Source organism: Varroa destructor, unplaced genomic scaffold, assembly GCF_002443255.2.
Source record: "Varroa destructor unplaced genomic scaffold, Vdes_3.0 BEIS01000003.1, whole genome shotgun sequence".
In the NCBI taxonomy this organism is placed as follows: domain Eukaryota; kingdom Metazoa; phylum Arthropoda; class Arachnida; order Mesostigmata; family Varroidae; genus Varroa; species Varroa destructor.
The window spans coordinates 9,433,353-9,452,850 of record NW_019211456.1 but is presented as its reverse complement, the minus strand read 5'-3'; the positions used below and the strand labels follow the sequence as shown (position 1 = coordinate 9,452,850).

The window sequence follows — 19,498 nt, the reverse complement described above, 5'->3', positions numbered from 1 at the left end:
TTTTTTCATTGCAGATCAGTCCCGCTGCTAACGTTGTACTTATCGTAGAGTCTGCTGCTCTTACTGCCGCCGCCGCCGCCGCCGCTGTCGTAGATGTTGCCGTCGGCCGTTTACAGGCGGGAAGAAGAGGCGGGCAGATTCGCCTTTGATGTGACGCCGACCATCGGGACAAGACAAACTATAGACGCCAGGACACAGAGAGACGGCAGCGCTCGATCCTTCCGCATAGGTCGGCGTCAAGTGTCGGTCAATGCGCCGAACGGTATACTGGCCGGTGTGTGCATCGAGGAGAGTTAAAGATACAACGCGTACAGATTCAAAGGCCTAGACAGAGTTACACAGTATGAAAGTGTGATCGAATCTGAAAGCAAGAAGCACAAAATTAAGCAAATGCTAACGATACAATCACTAATCCCGGTATGGCTGGTTGATGTGGCGATTTCACCTACCACTCAATACACAGCGCGTAGTACGTCCACGGTGGCATAGTTTGTCACAGATCGTATCGTGGTGATTGTCAAGTGTGTATAAAAGCATAAACGCGCATGACTAAATAGAGCGCAACTTACAAACAGAATTCAGTAAGTTCGAGCTTTTATAACACGGATTTCACTGATACATCCTTATTTAACACGACACAAACTACTGGCAGATATTGCGAAATCATTACTTAGGCCAATCGGTCTAGGCGAATGAGGCTCAAAGTAATGCGTGACGTAAATGACAATTGTACGAGTACGTTTCATAAATGATCTAAGTTCACTCAGCTATGAACCATGTATGCCTTACGTCACCAAATTCATACCCTAAGATCGCCGTAGAAAATCGACGCCTTTGCTAGAAACGAGTTGCTTACCGGCACTGGTTAATGAGTCACTTTGCTATTGAGTGCTTTCATTAGGCCATCAACACCCCGAATGATTGCCTCGACCGATTTCGTCTGAAGTCCGAAGATCTGAGTTATTAACGATTTCCTTCGTGTTTCGTACCTTCTTCCTTCACTAAATCTCAGAATTCTTATCAATTAGCACTGAATATTAAATATGTTAATTTTAAATATACAGGTTTTGCCTATCAGCTGTATCGGATTCGTATTATGGTTAGAGAATAATGTTGTGATTGAGTCATCGATAGACACTGGGAAAGGTGGTTACTTTTCAGCCGTGTTTGATGCATGCAAATAGTTCCATTATCCTGTACCATTCGCTCACATCCTGATTGGATGAAATTTGCTAAGAAAGCATATTAAGCTTATTATATGGATAGATATTAACGAAACTACCCTCATTCTCCTCATATACTAAAATGTGACCGCGGATTGGCGTACCTGGCTGGCCACTCCAACGGCGCGTGTCTTGCTCGTTCGACTACTACTATGCTTTATCCATATCTAAACGTGTTTTCTATAAATGGCTTCTGGTTGTCGTTCTATGTGTGTATGTGTGTGTATGTATGTACTTATAGAAGTCCGAATCCGAATGGACGTATGTGCCTATAGCAGTTGGCACATGTTCAAAGGTAGCTTAGAATGAAGCTTGGCAGTCTGTCGGGCGGTCGGCCGGCCGGCTAAGTATGGCCAACTCATCGCAAGCAAGACGATTTCCTTTTTTTCTCTTTTCCTTCAGTCTGTGTCTAGTTTAAGGAATAATTTGGTGAATTAATTTAATCCGTTGGAAAATTTGAAACAAAACAGAAAAAATGACGATTAAGAGGATAAATGAGAATGATGGGAGAAATGATCAACGCCAAATTGATCGGCTGACTTCTGATCTACCTAGCCACCAGCGGAGCAGGCCGTCACGATCAACGCGACCACGAATGAGGCACGCGGGCAGGGCAGCGAAGTCACGGGCGCCAATGGCACGACCACGGCCTCGATCAAGACCATGAGGGAAACGCTGAGCCCGACGGGAGAGGAAATAGCAAGAACAACGGCAGAAGCAGCAGCCGCGGCAGCAGGAAAAGGGAGTGTGCTACCGCAGCTCGAACAACCACGACTACTAGCACGGCTGCTGGCAGATGGAGCAGCAGCGGTATTTGGAGAAGGAGAAAAAGGATTTGGCCCATGAATCCTGCGTGAAAGGCCATCACACTAACCTACAGTGACTGATCAGCTTCTACTGCTACAGCCACCGCTCTTCTCTTTGGGAGCCGCGTCGAGAGAATCTATTAGGGGGCTCGAAAGGAATGAACAAGACTACTCGCGCGTTGAATACTTTAGGTGGAGGAGCTGCTAGCGCAGCGGCAGCCGCTGCCGCCGCGGTAACTGCGACGGTGGCGAAGTAAGAGCGAATCGTAATCTTGAAAACGGCCGTGCGGGAGATTTTTGATTTGGAGAGGGCCCCGCCGCACCTATTCCTCGCTATCGCTTGCGAAGGCAGCTGCCACTGCCGCCGCCGCCGCTGTGTTGGACTGAGGAAAAAACGAAACCAAATTCGATTAGAGACGAAACCAGCCAAAAAGGCATTTCGGCTTTTTGATTTTTATCGCTGAGAAACTTATCCACTTTGAACCTGCCCCTGGACACCCCTCTTGCCATCCCGCCAATTCGCCGGGATCAACAAAAGGGAGATTTGCGACCACATAACGTCATTACAGGATAGCTCGCATTCCCGAGCATTTTACCAGATTCACCCACAACAAGTCTACTGCAAACTGCTCATACCAGTAGCAGTGATGTGTTTCCTTATTTTGAACACATTCTAAAGATGACGCTTTCTGTTTATAGAGCTTTTTTTTTAATCGACCCTTAGGAAAATTGGCGTTATGCGTTGAGCATCGTAATGAACGCTGCTGTAGCTTCTAATTATAGTTTAAATAATTTATCGTTCTATTACTTTACGTAAAGACTATGGGCCCACCTTTTACACATGTCTTGCCATCTGAAGTGTCTAAACCTATAAATGATTAATAACACTTACGACGATAACGACGAGTTCAGACTTAGTCCAGCACTTCCGGTCTACTCGGCAATCTGTCAGTCTGTGGTGCAGTTGGAGGAAGCAAATCAACGGAAGCATCGAACCCAAGGTTCGATCCGACGCAGTAGTTGGCTACAGATCCGAGTGAGTTCTGCGTTGTGAGTAAGGCACGGATAACGGTTGAGGCAGCGGTGCAAGTGGCACGCCCGATCGCTGTTGGAGACGGCAATGCTTTACGATCTCTCGATTTTGAAGGGGGTTGCAAAGACGGCAGTTTCATTGGGGGTTTCAGTACCGCCTGTAAGATTCCACACCTGGCAGGCGCCTTCGTTTCACTTTGCCGATGTCGAACTCCTCGCGCCTGCCTGCTACCGTTACCCAGGTTACCGAGTTAAGTTTAACGTTCAGAGTCTCTCTCAGCGGGGCATACAAGCTTGCTTGCTACCTGCTGCCCACAACACAGCGGCTGATCTCAGATCCATTCTATCCTCGTTCCAGTGCGGTCCGACACAGCGTAGGAGATGATCTCTGCCAAAACGAGAAAACCAGCCAGCCAGCCAGCCAGCCAGCATCAAGAGGTGAGACTGCGAAATCACTGCGAAGTGATCTGTATGTGTCTGTGTGTTATGTGTACAGTGTGCAGTGGGACGGCAAGTGCAGGCTGGTAAGGGGCAGCCAGCTAGTCGACCGACCGACAGGTTATGTATCAGTTGAGAGAAAAACAGGGAGAATGAAGTCCCGGCGAAGAGGGGTGGACGAGAAAGTGGGAAAGTAGGAAGAATCAAAAGAACGTGAAGGGGCTGACGAAGGGCACATTGGGGATGGAAAACGAAATGTGAAGTATTCTGAATCTATTCGATGCCGGCAATCTCCCACCAGCCCTTGTCGTTCTGCCGTATGATCTACCCAAAGCGCTCCCAGATTTCCCAAAATGGCTCGCACCCCCCTCCCAGTGGTATGTGCGAGCACGATGCTCCCGGCATCTCCCAAAATTCGCCACATTCAGCAATTCGCTTTTGAGAAATCAAATTGGACTTGAAAGTAGCACAGCAACCAGCTTCCGCTTGAAGATAAAACGGCATAACGAGAACTACCCGCTATAGAGGAGTGCGCTCGAGGGGGCTCAATAACAGCTCTAGGAAGGACGAGAGTGATGCCTTACCTAAGAGAGCTGTTCACATTGGCACGTACCATGTTAACGCGATTTTCTGTCTGAACAGTAGCAAATGCATCGAAATTGCGGTACCGTTTAGCTTACGAGGGAATGGTGCAAGATGCTGTAAGGTTATGAAGACTGGATAATATACTGCCCCGAGGGGCATACCCTATGCGCAAGTGTCGAAACTTGGCGCTAAATGATTGCCAGCCCGTTGACAGGAAGCGAGCGCTTTTTTTACATGAGAAAAATATTTGTTGCATCAAAATATAATATGCTAAAGCAATAATCTTTTCCTCGATAAAACCCTGCGATTTCTCATGTAACTTCTATGAACATTTCCCTATACGTAGATAATTCTCTTAGAGTTGGTTTACTGTATACGTTAGTGAAAAACTTGATTTGACGACAAATTGTTATTACAATTAATTTTGAAAAATACTAGTCGCACAAGGGAACCTCTTGTACAATCTGCTCCATTTTAACAAAAGAGGTTACAACAGGTGCCGGCCAGATGCGGACCATCGCCTTGATGCATTACTTTTTACTAGTGATCTAAAAGCTTTTCATATACTTTAAATAGCAAATAACAGATCTATTTTTTCTTTGAAACTTACTTCAGTTTATTCATTGAGTATCGTATAAGAGGCCAAAACTCCTTCAGTAATGCATAGTTTGTGGCTGGTCAGCAGGGGCCATCAACGATTACTCGTTCCGATGACCCTAAACATTTCTATTTCTGTTCCGTGAATGATTCTCTTTTTATGATGAAGTTTCTATTTTGTTTCGCTGTTAGGCTGTCCCCTATGATGTAGGATTTAGTTCGTTCTGGGATGATGCTCCTTGATATCTCTATCGGTCGACGAACACTCGACCGCGACGTGATCACCGATCATAGACAAACCGTAGCCGGTAGCCCCCGGTGGCTTCGCCGCTTCATATTGATCGGCTACCGTTTTTCGAATTTCTATCGCCCCTGTTGCCGCCCAAGCGATAGTTGATGCAAGAGTCATTGTCGATTTAAGCGTGAAGTGGATCTAAGTTGGCAACAATGCGAGACTTGACTCTAGATCTTTAGACATTTGTTCAACAAAAAAAAAAAACAATGGTGACTAACAACGTCCAGCAGCGTCCGGCCTTTTTCGTCCAGGTTACATACAAACACCGATTGACCAACGAAGTAGCAGCAGGTATGTTTTCATCGGCGTCAGCAACTAGCGGCAGTGGCGAAAATCATGCGTGGGACACATGTGCGTGTGCGTTGGGCGGTGCGACTTCAAACATACAAAACATATGTGGCCTGACACAAACACGCAGTAGCGCTCATTCGCGGTAATGGTAACGGGTGTTATGACGAAGTCCAACCACGGTAGCGCGCCTTCGAATTTCGGTTGTGTCTGACGCCTGTTCAATGATGCTGCTCCTGCACGAACGGTAGCAATTGCCAGCAACAGCAAAAACTTTAAAGCTATTCTGACTTGGTTTTGTTACGCTCCTTAAGGAAACGGCAGCCAACATAACAGTATCAGTGGCCGCATGCACCGGCAATAGCGATAAGGGCATTCTCAGACAGATTCGACGGCAGCGGGCGGATTCGATGCTCGTTCGTCCCTTCGATATTTCGCCGGCCCACCTGTATTAACGACCACGCGCTAGCCATGCCGGGACGCACGTATTATATTATAGTACGACCGACTGACCCTTCTGCCAGTGCACACGTACATACGGAGGGCACCTTACCTTTACTGTTAAACATATTACGATAGATGGACGCAGGGCAGCTATCTGCCATCCCGCGGCTATCCTATAATGAAACGGGATTTTCTTTCAAACGGGTACGAGGCTTCCTGCGTAAGCGATCGGCACCGGTCAGGCCGGGTGTACGGCTACCGTGCGTCATGCCGATTCGTTCACACATAAGAAGATGGATTCAGTAATAGCAACATAGCGGACCATAGTCGCTTAACCGGCCTTACCAATATCATGTTCCGATCCTGCCGATGCGTATTATCCGGATGATCACGATTTAGTCAGTGGACGATTGACCTGATCAACTGACAATAAATCACCATTTCTGCCCGGCGGGTAATCAAGAAAAAATAGGAAACGAAACATAGTTTTTTTCAATGAAGATGTCACCAAGTACTAGCATCGTGCGAACATCTAGTACCATTGCTTATAAGATGTAACTGTTATACGATTGATGTCGTTGATGCTGACGCTTCCTCTTTGGAAGTTTCCTTCCAGTAAAGAAATGCGGGTCTGAATCTGTGCGCTGCGGAAAATGTCAATCGTAAAATTTCGTAGCTGATTGCCCCCTTAATCAGCACGAAATAGTATAATATACTATAGCATATTAAAATACCAGCTTAATAACGAATATATAAGTAAACTGAATGTGACGATACGGGGTGTTCATTACACAGTACTGCCAAAGTAGATTTGCGTGCTCAGTCCAGAAGATTCTCGCTTGATAAACGCATTATGAAGTGTAGGCATTTCTTTACAGGTAACCTGATAGATGTTTCGGGTCTGTGACCTTGTAAGATAAAGAAGATGAATCAAATAGCGTGCGCTTGTTATGCCTCTGTCCGCTTTCCTTTCAATGAAACCAATAAAAATAAGACCGCACAACTAAGGACACTGATTTGTATTGTATATAGTATGTAGGCAAGGTACAACTTGTTCCTTCAAGGACAGGCAGCCGCCGTCCTTGTCATATCGCTGTTTGAGTATCTAGGTTATTAGGAAAGACCAGCGTGCATCACCACCATGGGCTCTCACTACGATCGGCGATACCAACATACAAACCGGACTTGATTAGCGGGCTATCTTCCGCAGGAATTGTTTTACTTACTATCATGTAGTGGCTGGATCACTTGTAACATCTCCACAGTTCAGCAAGAACTATTCGAGGGCGTTGTATTGCTACTTGACTTCGAACCAATCATTTACCCAGTGATAATCATCGACAGCAGTCGATTGTTGCTTTTGTTGTTCTTGTTATTGTTAACAGTTAATATTAGTTCTACAACTAGAACACCCTTGTTTATGGAAGGCACATACGCACGCACGCTGCGGCTTGTGTACCAAAACGAACTGGTGATAACGATCAACCCATTAGTTTGGCCATCCATCTAGCCGTCGCATTGATTATTAAAGCACACGTTAGGGCGGTTGAAAGGATGAGCATAGGGGCACCCCGGAGGACGCAGCATTTCTCTCGGCGACACATCACGACAACAACAAGTATCTAGAATATTACTCCGACTACGGTAGTCCTCTTCCCCCAAAAGTCGGGAGGAGAAACGTGCGAAGGAGAGGACCCTGGACAGTAGCTGTTATCAATGACGATAAGGTGATGTCTGCAGCACTGCTTTGGTGGTCCCTGTAGACTCAGGCCGATAATATGTAGTCAAAGATAGCTGCAGTTGTTTCACTCAGAGATTTTAATGCAGTGCTCATATATAGTATCAGTGTCTTTCCGTTTTTCTCCTCCGTCTGCTTTGGATCGCATCTATTGCGCTCTTTGGCTTGATTCTGTCCCGTCTACTCTGCCAGACTTCGACTCCTCGGGCTCACTTTTTCGCAACCGCAGGTAGAAAGAGGAATAGAGTGTGTCGTGCTCAGCGGCACTCACTCGTCCTATTAAATGCTCATTAGTCGACAGCCGGACGAGCAAGGAAGCTATTCGCCCTTTTTTAGTTATAACAACCTTTTTCCGCCTATACAAGTCTTCTTTCGATTAGTTTTTTCTCCTATAGTGTTCCCATCACATTTCTTGTGTCGCCTCATCATTTGACTGTGTGCGGCGATCATGGTTGCCTGGTCGCCGAAAAAATACTTTAGACCGTGTCAGAATTCGTGAGCACCCGCAAGCGAATAAAACTCTATACTTTGTGTGTGCCAAGTGACATATGCGCACTCGTGGACTTCAGTCTCGTACAACGGAATGGCTATGCGTCATCGTTACGGTGCCGCTATATCGGGCGGGTGCCTACACTGCCGAGGCAGAAGCGACAAAGCTGTCAGCTTCATCCTACACGGACTCAACTTTCACCTGAACTATGAATACTGTCTGAACTTTGCGACCAAAGCGCGTAGACCACATATAGAAGCAAATAGGTCGCCTTTGTGTATCTTAGTAGACGCGGCACAGGCAGCGAGAGAAGAACAATCGCCACGGGGTGTAGTGTTATATGATTAGCTTAAATACATAGAACAGAAAAGGTATTACTATAACCGTCGTGAAGTAGGATGGATGTCCGTCGAAAATACACCGTAACCAGGCCGACAGCGCAAACAACAACGATGTGTCCCTAAAAAAAAAATAACCCTCGACTAATTGCCGTCAGCTACAAGAGCTGGTCGATGTTGTCCTTTAACGCGGCGGTAGATTGCTCCGTTAGCTATTGGGGTGGTCTTTAAAGCGGAACAGGGCACATTACGGCCATAAAGTTATCATACGCACCATCATAGGAGCAATGGTTTCTTCCAGCATATGGGCAGGACGTTACGCTTGTCGAGAAAGAAACAAGGCCAGCTAGAGCGGATAATAATACCTCGCCAGCTAGCTAGCAGACGAACGAAGTAGCAAGTAGTTTTTTTTTTCATTTCAAACTTAATCACTTGAACTTCTATTCGCACGCATCTCTGCATAATGCAAAAACGACCATTAAAACTGAAAGCAGTGTCACCTAATGATCACCACACGTGTACAATTGATTCTTCTACAGACCCTTTGAGGAATCTTTAAACTACTTCATCGATCCTCATAGAACGCTAAATTGCTCGCACTGATGTTCATTTCCAGTTATCAGTTTCGTGATAATGGCCGTGTCGCTCCACCTTTGTCCTTTGGTAATCTATTGACTCAAAGAAAATATGTTCAGACTGACTTCCAATAATGTTCTATTTTAACTTCGACGGTACAAGCCGCACAGAATATAATTCGTGTCCAGTTTCGACAACTTTCAGCTTTGATGAACGCGGTACATAAGAGAGAAAATAGAGGGACGATGGCAGCTTTTAAACGACGTACAGCTTACAAATTACTTATAAAGTGCCAAACATTGAAATAAAAAATGGTGGGGCTTTTATGTGTCGTCGTCGTCGTCGACAGTGACCCTTCTGAATTCCTTCAAGTGAAGGATTTTGTGTCAAAATATAGAATATATTTTTAGACTTTACTGAAAGACGTTGAAAAAAAGGTAGGCTTCTATAATCTACGAGTTCATTAAATATTTTAGTGAGTGTCAACGCTATAGGCTCACATAAAATAGATTAATAAACATCTACTAACTTCGATTCATCGAGACAAGCCACTTATTTACTCCGCTAAAAACTCCGGACGCACTCTCGATGAAATAAAGGGCGATTTCACATGACCAGGGTAGCCAGCCTCGAAAAGGCTTGTTGGGCTTAAATCTATTAACTTGTGTCGAGTAGTGACGCAGTCGCTCGCCTGACTCCACGACATCGTTCGTGACCAGCGCATTATGGGACCTTCTACCACCATTCGGCCACTACATTTGCCGTCATAAAATCTCGGCAGCTGACTACTGATCGGGCTGTCGTTGGTAATAGACACGGCGGCGTAAAGGACGGCGAACGCTGCTGCTGATATACCTTCGGTCATTGCCATGCTAGGTGCTAGAATATAGGCGCTTCTTTGGGTTTCAGCAGAGGCGCTTCATTTAACAGTCCGTTGGTCGTCCACGACTCTCCATAAGCGTGAAGGCAGGCAGGTCGGCAGGCAGAGGTCCACCATCTAACCCATATAAAGCCAGACCTACATACAGCGGTTACACTGTGTATTGGCTTAGTGAGCGAGTTGCTGTACGGGATGCGGGCGGCGGGGATGCCGGCACTGGGTGGGAAAAGCAGGAACCTTGGCCTGAACCTCATCAATATCAGCCAGGTGATACGAAGCTTCGTACTAGCGCATAAAGGAAAACTGAACTATGCAGGCGGCCAATACGATTCAATAGGAAGGTACTGACTCATGATGCAGAGCAAGTACCACGACACAGATATACAGACGCGGTACCACATATTTTGACCGACGCATAAACAGGCCATATACACATTAACGATCATATACAAGCCATCAGCACGACCGGTTGAACGAAATTTCTCTTTTCTAATTTGACTAGTATTTTTCCGTTTCTGTCTATTGTATACTTCTAACAAAACGTGTTCGAAAAGAATTGTGCGATAATACGCTAAAGATGTACAAACATGGCTTATGTTGTCCGATTTGTCGTTGTCATGGCCTCTGTTATTGTTGTTGTGACCACCGCCGTCAGCGCTGTCCGCATTGTATCTGGAAGAGCGTAAGGTAATGATGTCAGATCCCATTTTTCTTTTTGTCAATCACACACACTGATAGAGAAACAAGTGTTGTCGGTCACGACAAGATACCACTTGTTAGTGTAAGCTAGCTATCTAAATAGGTAGCAAAGTATACCCACTTTCTAAGAACGAGCATTAGGACAACTGACTGCACGGACGTACAGCAACGTTTCGGCAGCTGGGTCTATAGGACCGTATATGGCATAATTTTGTTACGACGCCAGCGAACCTAGCGGCGTACGACACGATGAGAAACATCACAGCACTCAATCATCACCATTATCAATGTCTTCGTCGTCGACTTTGTCGCCGCGACGCTAGTGCCGTCGACAAGCCAATGAGGGACTCAAAAGGCCGGCTGAACAAAGGATGTTTATACGAATGGCTACTGAATCATGCCTGCGGCTCGGTCTGTAATTGTTCAGTGTACGACAACAACAACCAGCGACGGATCGGATTGACAACAGCGGCTGTAGCAGTCGCAGTGGTAGAAATCACAGCAGCGTTATTAACAACATTGCATATTGTTGTTATCTCATTCGATGTTAAACTCGTGTCGAAACGCTGACGAACGGTATCGACAACGACATTGCAAACTGGCATGATACGGTACGTTGTCTTCGTAACAATTACGTTATCATTCATTGACGAATCTCAGATTCGACGTTTAGCGCGCGCAAATTTCTATTTTGTCCAGGTATACCCACTGGGATACGCACAGATTAACGTATACAATATAATAGGTCACATATCAGACGGGCGGTCTGGATACGACAGTCGTGGTTGGTCGCCATCGAGAAAAACGAGGTTGCTGCAAAAGAGACAGCCCTGATCCGACCAGACGAAACCGTCAGATAAACAGGAGGGCCATTGTGGGTGGTGGTGGAAAGAGAGTAAGGGCCTTGAGAAGTCATGATGGAGATAACGATAATGAAAAGTAATACGCTGAATTTAATTATCCGCCTTCTTCACTCACTCGTTGAATGGCTGTGACTGGCCGCTTTGATGGCCCTAGCAACGCAGCTCGAGCCAGCGTTTTTGGCCTCTGCTGCTGGGCAACGATGGCGTTAGCGTTCAAACTGCTTAGCTAAAAAGACGTCGGGCATCCAGCGGCAGCGACAATAGGCGCAACGGTTCTAGCGACGATGAGCGCGTTTCTGGCGGCCTAAGTAGCGACTACAGGTCACTGATGAAACGGGAGACCAGTCCAGGGAAACGCAAGGAAAAGCAGGTGGCCGGCACGAGCAGAAAAATGTTAGCGAATCTCAGAAATGCGCTAACGGCCGGCGATCTGAGGAGATTCGAAACAGAGCGTGTGCTCAGAGTGATCGACCTGAAAAGGCGAACATAAAGGGACAAGGGGGAAACATGCAGAAGGAGACAGAGAGAGAATCAAACTGCAACGACAGTAAAAATTCAACGTAAATTAGCTTACCATGTCTCCGTTCTTTCCCTTATGCTTCGTTTCGCCTATTCAGACCAACTGGCAACGAACGGCATAGTCTGCAGCTACACATAACAGGCCTGCAGCACCAGCGGCGCCGATATCATTAGCAGATTTACCGGAAATGATTATTGTTATTACTATTTCATAGGACAAATACTAAGTAAGTGCTCTCGTCTCGAAGCGGCTTATCGCGTATTGTTGTAGATAATGGCTTGGTGTGGTGGTAATCATGATCACTTTTGCCACTGAGCGGACTGCGTCGGTAATAATGCTTGTCTGGTAGAGAAATAATGGGGTACTCTTTGAAAAGTAACAGTTAACTGATAGGCTAATAAGTTATAACAGATCGCTTCTGCCGCTGTTACGCTTAAGAAACCGAGGTATAATCAAACTCAAGTGCACTTTTATTCTGTTATATATAGCGGTATCATCTAATCTTAATCTTAAAATCACTATTCCCGTTCGTAATGTCTGCCTGCCCGACGATGAGGCCCGTTATTTCCGGGTGGTGGACTATTTGCCCTATTTACGTTTGGTATCATATGTTCGTGCCTAAACGCTTATACTGTATTTCTATTGGTTTCGTTGCCTTCTCATTTTTCCTGTGAAAATAAGCACCGACAGTTTAGCTGGGCTTGTGCGTAAATGTACGTTTTTTCAGGCTGTCAAACTATAGAGCCTGACGTCCCAAGCTGAAATCTTATATATGTCTATACATCTTAATGTCTATTCTCATGGTAAAAATGCCTTCTTGGGACAAAATTTTATCATAATGTTTTATGTAGCTATTCTTTTTTTTCTATCATTCAATAGATCTTATTTTTTAAGCCGAAATTCGTTGGCATGAAAACTAATTTCTACTTATAAAAAAGTGTATTCTACTGCATTTTCTTTAAAAAAAAATGTTATGCATATAAACTGTAAATTTGTAGCGGGGGACATTTTGATGTGATTTGTTTTTTACAATTCATTTTCTGTCAAAAATGATGGCAAGTTAAAAAAAAAATCCGTAAAGTAAAATAGCAATATTTCGGTGCTTATCTCTAAATTTCAGCGGCCTTAACTAAAATGCACTATCTATTATAGGCGTTCAGATATGATGATGATACGAAAAACTTCACTTTTGCAGTAATTTACTTTATATATGGAACATTAAAGATTTTATCTGTTTTGAGTAGCTTGGGACGTCCTAGGAACAGGATCATTAAAAGTCGGCCGACGGCGAACTGCTGTATTCACGTGCGTCCATCCAGGAAGAGAGTTGATACGGAAAAAAGATCTCCCTAATACAAAACTATAGAAATTACAGGTACGTCGATTTGTCTTATAAATGAAAAATGAGTATTTTTATCCGTCTCGAACCAAAGCTTTGTTTGGAACGTTCCAGGAACAGGGTCAAGACGCCATATACAGTCTGTTATCTTTCATGAGAGTTCCTTTTGAGTGCCCCTCTGACCGGAACCTTTGCTTATGACGCCCCAGAAACTCTATCGATAGACTAGTCGATTCTATTAACGGCAGCGACGATCAGAAGTCAGACAATATGATTAACGCACGTTATTGGGACGTCCACCGACGATCTACTATATTGCAATTATTATTAAAAAAAGCTTCACTACTTACTAAACGACGAAGGCAACAGGAGCTAGTAGTATTAAATTTTAATATAACTGCTCACTAGGAAACGTCCATTGCACAGTAGCAATATACGATTCAGAACATGGACATTTATGAGAAAGAAACAGTCGAGCTTTACGCCCAACGTACCTAGGGAGGACAATAGGCTAGCCTCATTCATAGAGCGCCTTTTGTCTTTAGATACACTCCTGGTTTTTTCGCGGATGTGTACGGAGTGCTAGTCGTGGCGGAAATGTAGATGAGAGCTCGTGCTGGATATTTTTCATAGAAAAAATAACCAAAGAAAACAATTTTGCGATAGCTTCACCCTTAGATTTCCTAAGTATATACGATTTATACAATTATTTCGTAAGTACAGCCTCTTAATCTGGCGTCGACGAGTCGTCTACTTGTTCACAGCTCTTTGTGCTAATAAGGCATGCCTCTGCGCAACCTTGGCATTATGCGGACTGGGTAGTAATCTGCCTTCAGGGTTATCTGTCCAGCTCACAGAAGGAAGTCGTCGTCGTCGTCGTGGATGATGATGACGACGTCATCATCATCAGTAGCACCATTAGCATCAGCATTAGCGCCGTCGCCCAACGTAGAATGCTAACTAGGAGCCGACGTCATAGTGACGCGTTAATCGCATGACAAAATCATAATAAAGTGTGTAACGGGTGACGTTTTTTCGACAACGTGAGCCACGCAATGCAATGGTCGTTGCAGTGAGTATGATGCACTGCACTTTACTAATCTACGTATAATTCGAGCTTAGGGGTGCGCCTCGCTAAAGTAACAGTATCTAGGTCGCCTGCATTCAGCTCAACCGTTTGATAGCGTCATTTCCTTTTCCGCGAGTACTAATGGCAATAGCAGTACACCCTAACCGATTTTCTCTGCGTCCCCTGATGGTAGGTAGAGCCTCGCTTACCCAACACTTTACCGGCAGCAATGATTAGTAAAGTGAGAACGCTTTAAACGTCACCGTGACGTTGAAACGTGAGAGTCGTAGAATAGGATAAAAAAGCTCAAGACGACTCAATCACGAGCTGCCTTTTTGAGCTAAGTCACTTAAAGTCGTCTAGTTCGTCTATGTCGTAGTCAATCAGCCAGATAGCTGGGCGGTTCGAGAGAAAGCTTTTGTTGTATCGCCTGTCATTTTCCTATTTACCGGTCCGTTCGTAAAGGTGTGCCTTTTTTACCGTTTGTTCTGTGTTGCTGTTTATGTATTCTGTCCATCTGTTCACATTGGCCCCTATTTGCTTCTGCATTCTCTTACGATATTTTGTTCTCCTGTAGGCGAACATAGACGATGCGGCCTAGAGGTGTCCTATCGCCCCCACAGTGGTCTGCTCAGAGTGGCGATAAGGTCCTCAAATGAAATGCGTCAAATTTATTGCGCTTTATTTTCTTGTTAGCTTTTGTATGTATAGCACACATCACGTTACGAACTTCCTGTCTCGACCTGTTGTGGGCCTATTGCTCTCTCTCGAGCGCTAGTTTGATTGGGCGTTACCCCAATACTGTCTTTTCTGCGCTATTTTAGGGTCATGATTGGCTTCGCTGGTGGCCCACTGTTAAAACAGAAAGAGCCTTCTTGAGTCTAAGTTTATTGATATGATCTTTCATTGCTCTCACAGTCGCACTACAAACGATACGCAAACAGCCATTGTATTATAATACATCGGAACTACGCAGACGAAACGAACTCACGCGCACGTTTCAGTCATAACCTAACGGCAGATTCGTTTCCACGATTCCATTCATGACCGCCTCCGCCGTCGGGCGTGCATCATCATTGACGCTATTTAAGTTGTTACATTTTAATGTGCGCACTTCCTGTGTAGCCGATGATGAAGCCACCAGCCGCCATGGTACCACTTCTACCGTTAGCTCCGAATGTCGGTTGTAAGATTGAACCGATACATACACACACAATGTCGATGTTTTTTCGATGAATAAAATATAAACACATTCAAGAGAGCTTCGAGACGATCACACACAAGCCGGCGTTTGTGCCGTTCGATCCACTGTGACGTCGGCGATTGTGTTTCATGTAAGCTTTAAATATCGCAATACGGAATACATATCTAAATAATAGTTATTTTGTACGGCTCAGTTCGGATAGAGGCAAAGTATTTGGTCCACGACTTCAGATATTCGATAGCGGCGTTCGTTACTTGACTCAACGAATCACATATTTTTAGCTTGAAATTTTCTATGAGCAATGGACTCGCCTTAAACTTAGTCTAAACTGTCGTACAAGGTTAAAATATGGTTATAGATCGACACCAATCATAGAGCTGCGCCGGCTAAGTCACTTATCTGAGCGCCACATGAGTTTGTGTGTGCGTAATAGGAAGCCATCAAATTAAGCTGGAACAGAAACGAGCCTCAAGCAAACAATTTGGCTTGGGGCTGATCCAGCAGCTCACACGCAAAACTGTAAAGGACCCAACTTAAAAAAGCCAAAAGTGTTTTGGCGAGAGAGTGGAAATGTCCCGCTAAACGCCTCGTCTTGCTTCCCGCCTTTCGATTTGCCAGCCAGTGGTATAGCAGAACCGACTAAAGAGTAAAGGAAAAAATGAGGCGATGTGTCTAGCATATGACACACATCTGTGTACGCGGCGGAAAACCTAGCTACTCTATTAAGCCTAGCACCAGGCATCAACCTCTTCTTGGCGTTCCGAATTGTATCTGTATCTATGTAGTTGGTTCGTCGGCGTTAGTACCAGCCCACCTCAATACGACAATGTTTTGTTAAAAGATATTAAGGATAGGAAACGACCGCCTCAGATTAGTCGGCAGCCGCCGCTCAAGCTAGCAATAAATGTAACCGGCACAACGAGACTGTTACGAACACCAGCGTAATAACTTTACGCCCGCGACCCTTTGGATTATATATAATAGGTCTATGAATGGCCGATATGCGCGGGTGAATGCGTATATAGCTCGGCTCCGTTTTCATGCTCATTGTAAAACGAAAGGAAGGATGGGCTTTCTCGATCCGCCGTATGGCATTTTATTCCAGCGGTGTCTCCAGGCCACAAACTCCAGGACGATAGCTAGTAACGGGCCCATAGCAGCGCACTAGCGAGTTCCATCGCGTCCTGTCCTATTCCCGGACAGACGAAACGACCAAAGCACAGAAAGCTAAAGGAGACAGCCACGGCTACAACGACCACACTGGCCCCTGCCACCATTGGCAGTACTGTCAGTGCTGTGGCAAAAAGTAAGAAAACATCTACTGCATAATTTCGCCTTTACGACTTCTTGAAGGGAATTCTTTTTGAGTGGAAAATGCACCCCCAACTAAGTAGAACAGGCGAGGAAGGAAGAAAAAAAGCAATTGGAGAAATCCTCCACACCGAATATGCGGAAATTGAACGAGTAAATGTAGGTCGGAGAAACGAGAAGGTTTTGACGAGACCCCAGTTTGAATTAAGCTTTCAGCGTTGGTTCTAGGAGAGATCCTTAATCGGGTGGCCGGATTTCGATCGGTCCATGCACACGGTACACAAAAATGCATTTGCAAAAACAAAAATACAAGAGACTAAAGCATTGGTTTGTCGATTGAATTCATGTTACTTGTTGATTCCAGTTAACGAATTAACAAAACAGGTCGCAGGTTGCGTTCGGTATGACATTATTCATTGGCAATTTCGCTTACGGCAGTAGGGAGCTGTTAACGATGAGTGACCATTTCAGTAGAATCACCTCCTACACATGACCGGATGCTATATCAATATTTGATGTGTACGCTCACCAAACTAAATGTTTCAGTAAGCCTTATTTCAGACGCCTGGCTTCCAACACGAAACAGAGTACATCTGTCGACGCTTTGTTTCAAACCCCAGACCGCCCCATGTGTCCTTAAATTCGGCATACGTCCATTAATCATAACTATAATAAACTGTACCATGACTGTTATCATTCTCATAGTTAAACCTGAAACTAACCTGTCGCCTTTTTGCGTAAGGCTTGATTCCCTCGCTTTCTTTTTTATCGGTAGACAATTATCACAGCAGCAGCTATTGTCTTAGGTTGCAAAAAAGATCCCAAGTTTCTTTATTTAAACAAAAAAAACTTCTCTTTCGCGCTTCTATTGGTTTGTTGTCTGTTTCTGATTTACGGTTCAGAAGCGCTCTTTTCTCATTAACATATGCTGCAATGGTACGAAATGCGATTCCAAGTTAAACGAACTTAGAAAAATTGATGTTCCAAGTAAAAAAAAAAAAAGTGCGCCTTCGACACCTCTTGTACTATGTATTTCGTCGGATTTAGAACGCTGTTGAAGTGGCCTGGGAAAAACAAGGACATTTGATTAGTAACGGTGATGACGCTATCGCTAAAACAAGTACAAGAGCAATTTGCCTAAGTTAAAGACCGTATCTATGGGCCTACAGAATGCTACTCGCTTTGGCCAGCCGTTTGAGTTCGATGGCGATCATCTGGAGGCAGTTTCAAAAAAATGGCCGACAAATAACTAGGCAATTGTTGGAAAAAAAAACTGATTGCAGCCAAACGATGTTTATTAGTCCTTTCAAGGCTTTCGGATTTATTCGGAGCCTAGCTATCTCATGAGCTCTCTGACTCCAATAGGGAATTACGGCTTAACGCTACGTCTTAACATCTTGTTATTAAGTCCTGACATTAAGCGTCATGCGACCACAGTAATCGCGTTTCGCACTGATCATGAAGAGTAGTGTCTGTACGACATGAAAATAGACTGTAGATCGGGATAGGTGATTTCAGAAGAGAAGCCAAGGACCAAGTTTCGGCCAGATCATCATCCAAAAAGGTTATGCGTTTGATAATGAAAGCGTCATTCACTGGACTTTATTCTTGGCAAACCGAATAATTGACTGACACGTTAATTTAGCCTAATTGCATCGAGTCAGCCAGACTATTCAAAAAATAAGAGGCCTGACGAGTGGGGGGCATTCCACTTGATGACAGCGCGAGGCCACATACGACAAGCACGTCAAAGCTGCCTCCTGGACATTCAGCAGGAAATTTTGTTGCACACTGTGTGTTCCCAGGGCCTTACGTCAACGGATTTCCACCTCCTCCGTTCGCTAGTCATTCACTTTGGTGGCTTTCTTCTCGAGACAGATCATTGACTCATAAGACGCTCGAAGGAAAATTCCTTCCGGGACCGTTCACGGAACTTGCTAGAAAGATGGGAACAAGTCGTAAATAGCAACTGGAGATACATATTAATTTATTACTACAGGAATAAAAAAAATATAGGCTGTCCTCTATTCACCAAAAAAGCACGGAAATTTTCTGTTCAACCTAATCTATTCTTTAGTGACAGTTACCTTGCCTTAATATCTACAGATGTATCATCAGCTGCTTTTGTGGGAACTGTGGAGTATTTTACAACGAAAACTCATTGTCCTTATAGCTAATAGAATTCGGCCATTAACATTGACCGTATCTGCCTTATTTTTACGCTTTTCAAGAGAACGAAGTTACCTACACAACCTGACACACCGCTGTGATCCGCTCAAGAGACGTTCACCTAGACCAAATCGAAGTCGTATCTTCACTTATCGAGATATTGCACTTCTCCCATCCTGAGCTGACCGCCTCTTTTACTGAATAAGCGACCGCGCGAATGTCCATCTGCAAGTGTGCATCGCAACCTCAATGCGATTCGGTCTCATGCAGTCCTTTCTGTCATTTGTCTACCATGACTAGCAGAGTAGATGAGTAGCTGGCCATATTGGCTGCCGATGCCACAGCTTGGTCTATTCAGTTAGTCTTTATATGACAGAGGTCAAATCGTAAAGGTAACACATGTGTATGTACATAAGCGAACGCTGGGTTAGCCACTACCGCAGTACACATTGCAGTGTACATCTTGTAGATGTATAATAGCACCACCCACGTTTATCCCGGCACTGTCTGCCAGCACCCGCCAGCTTTCCGCTCACTTACTTGTAGCGCCACTGCCTTTTGCCCTCGCCCCATTCTCCCACCTTGCCCAACCCC

At 44.9% G+C, this 19,498-nt stretch overlaps 1 long non-coding RNA gene across 1 annotated transcript; it reads right to left on the bottom strand.

The window, feature by feature from the left end:
• Positions 1 to 162: 162 nt before the first annotated feature.
• On the bottom strand, positions 163 to 11,605 carry LOC111248020 (uncharacterized). Its single transcript, XR_002672373.2, has 4 exons — positions 11,408 to 11,605; positions 10,318 to 10,402; positions 2,922 to 3,449; positions 163 to 361 (listed from the first exon to the last, which is right to left on the bottom strand). It is a non-coding gene; the product is annotated as an uncharacterized LOC111248020 (long non-coding RNA).
• Between the last annotated feature and the right edge of the window lie 7,893 nt (positions 11,606 to 19,498).